Source organism: Pteropus medius, unplaced genomic scaffold (genome assembly GCF_902729225.1).
Source record: "Pteropus medius unplaced genomic scaffold, Ma_sr-lr_union100, whole genome shotgun sequence".
In the NCBI taxonomy this organism is placed as follows: domain Eukaryota; kingdom Metazoa; phylum Chordata; class Mammalia; order Chiroptera; family Pteropodidae; genus Pteropus; species Pteropus medius.
In genome coordinates, this window is record NW_024351227.1 from 25,809 (window position 1) to 29,201 (window position 3,393).

The window sequence follows — 3,393 nt, forward strand, 5'->3', positions numbered from 1 at the left end:
TGTGCATAGCCCCAAGCCCAGCAACCTTCGCACCCCTTGGGTATCCGCAGAAATAAGTCACGGAGAGGCTGTCACTTGCTCTTATGGGAAAGAGACTGAACAGGAAGCCCCGTGGGCAAGTGAGTCTAGGGAGTCAGTATTCCAGGCAACCTAGTCTTCAGAAAAATCCTATGTTTCTGAGAGGTTGGAGGCAGAAGCATCTGCCTTCTCTGCATTGTGCAGCTGTCTGCACTCGGCCAGGCCAGCCCTGGCTCCTGAAGGCCTTGCTTCTCAGGTCCTGGAGCACGGATAGATGGAGCCTCAGCCATGCCAAGCTCCTCCCAGTGGGCCAAGCTGCTGATGCCTTATGGTCCTGCCTCCTCATCAGACTATCCTAGGAGAGCTAGGGAAGGGCCATCCCTCTGCCTCCTGACACCATCCCTGGTGGGGATGCCAAGATGGAATTCCCTGAATGTTGTCAACAAGAACTCTACAAGGAAGTGGCCTTTAGGGACAGAGCATAAACAAGCTACACACTTGTCTATTTCCTATTCCAGCCTTCTGGGGAATATAACCAGTCCAGGAGAGAGGGGTTTGGCACCTGGTCACCTTGTAAAGTATAGAGAAATGAAAGGGAGATTCTGATTCTCCTTTCACCTGCAAATCTCCTGTGCACTGACTTGTCAACTTGAGTCAAACCTCTATTCCTTAGTAAACTACTTTGGGCAAGTGAAAATCCTCCTCCACTTTTTGTACTCACCAGTACAATACCTTGGACAGGTTGCTCAGCCTCTCTAATGATAATTAAGAAGTGACCACAGAGCATCTACCCTATACCAAGTCTTGGACCAGGTCCTGGCAAACAGCATCCAGAAAGGACGTAGAATCAGCACTGTGTTTCATGCAAGGAAGTTGAGGCCCAGTGTACTGAGGAACTTGGCCAAGGGTTCACCTCTTCTAGGTGCAGAGCCAGAATTTGAACCAGGATAGAGTAGGTTTATTTCCTGTTCTTTGAAACCTGCTGTTATTCTGCCTCGGTTTCCTCCTCTATAAAATGATAACAAGAATCTCTTAATAACCCCAACCTTCTGAGCGTGCTGGGAGAGTTAAATGAGATAATATGTTGAAATCCCCAGCATAAGTCCTGGCCATGCCTTCTATGACTGTGAGTACCAGTGTCTACCTTCTGTTTGGGTTGGGTTCCCCACCTTTTCAGAAAGAGAAGATTGGGCTCTAAGGTCCTTACTAGTCAGCCACAGGTCACCAGGCTCAATTGTGGACATGTCAGAAATGTTGTGAGGTAGTTGTTAAACAAGATCATTATTAAAGTTAAATTATATAAACTAAAATTAAATAAATTATATTACAAAAAAAAGATCAATGATCCCTGAAGGCATTATAGTAAGTGAAATAAGCCAGATAGAAAAAGACAAATACTGTATGATCTCGCATGTGAAATCTAAAAACATTGAACTCATTATGTGTCATATCACATGCCTGCCCATCAGGTCCAAGGAGCATAATATCATTAATGTAATGGATCAATATAATGCCTTGTGGAGGTGAAAGGAAATCAAGATTCCTGAGCACTAAATTCTGACATATACCCCTGAAGGAGAATAGGGAACAATGCATTACTGGCCTTGACAGGTGAACATAAACTATTTCTGGGGGTCTTCGCTAAGAAATATTAAGAAAAAAGTATTTTTCAGGTCAATGGCTACGTACCAGTTGCCAGAGAATGTGTCCATTTGCTTAAGCATTAAAACCACATCTGGAAATGCAGTTGCAATTGGAGTCACCGCCTTGTTAAGCTTACAATAATCTGCTGTCATTCTCCAAAATCCATCTGTTTTCTGCATAGACATAATAGGTGAGTTAAATAGAGATGTGGTAAAATCATCACCCCTGCATCCTTCCAGTGGCACTAATCTTCAGTCCCTCCAGGAATGTGGTATTGCTTTTGGTTTACTATGTTTATAGTTAGAGGTAGTTCTAATGGCATCTACTTGACCTTTCCTACCATGACAGTCCTCGCTTCATAGGTCAGGAGTCCAATGTGGGGATTCTTCAGTTCCCGAACTGTGCATTCCAGAACTAGGGAAATAGCCACAGGAAGGGCGCAAAGAACTACTTGCACCAACTGTGAGCCAGATCTGAGCTAAAACCCCATCGATCACCTAACCTTCCCAAGCCCGCATTCTAACTGGTAGACCAAGTGACATTTTGGGTGTTTGGGAATTAGTGTCAGTTCAAAGCCAGTGTCTAGTAATGCCTGAAAAGTCTGATTGTGTCCTTGTCCTTAGGGCACAGTCATTCTAGTAGAATTCCCACATCCACTACTTCCTTGCTGACACAATCCTAATTCTGTTCAAGTTCACTCTCAGCATAGGCATGTGCTCAGTAAAGTGACCTCCTCCTTCACCGCAGTGTGAATCCTGATTGGTCTAAGGCTAGTGGTGGTATTCCTCTTGCCACCAGTTGGTTTTGTCAGTATGTGACCCGATTTTGAACAAGCAGACTTGTGGAAAGGCTGCTGGGGGCCTCTGCAAAAGGTTCCCCTCACTTATAAACAGAGACACATGAGTGGGAAAAAAATTGGCGTAGATGATAGAGGCTCTGTTCATCTTGCTGGTGACCAAATCAAAGTTGGTGGCAACATGGCTGAGTGAGAGACGTCCCAAGATCTTTCCTAGAAACAACAATAAGCTGACATCTAAAATGCAACAAATCAATCAACCTGCACAGCTGCACATCTGAGCGTGGGATCTACGCATAAGAGCCACCACAAGTCAGAACCCTGGGTGTCGGGTGGTGGACTGGAGAAATGAAGCAGCTGCCTCTCACAGCCGGAGCTCCCTACAGGAGGAAGGGGAGGGATGAAGGCACGGGAACTACCCTGAACAGCCCTGCCTGGGACTGCTGTGAGCAACCGGTGCTGGGCGGAAGAGCCCGGTCATCAGGGCAGAAGACAGAGAAGCAGGATGGGAACACAGAGAAATAACAGATGATCTTTACCGGCCCTGGCTGCAAAAGCAAGGCTGAGCCGCAGCCCCCATATCCTATGAGACTGATCATTGCGGAGCCCCAGGGGAATCTGAGCAAACACTGCCCATATTGTCTCTGACACTGACAGGGACTGAAACGGAGGATAGTGAGCGTGATTAAATGTCTGCAAGAAAATTTTTTAAAAAGGCATTTTAAGGCTTTATATAAAGCAGAGATCTAAGAGGCTTAAATCTCACATACTAGAAACTGAAAGAAAAGCTCCTTCTTTGCAACAGGCTCAAGAGAGACCTTTATATAATAAACCTTCTTTCTGGAAAAACAGTAGCATACACTTCCATTAATGCCCAGGAGGAGAAATAGTCCATTAAACACCATGAACAACCAAGGTGACAAGTCATCTCAGAA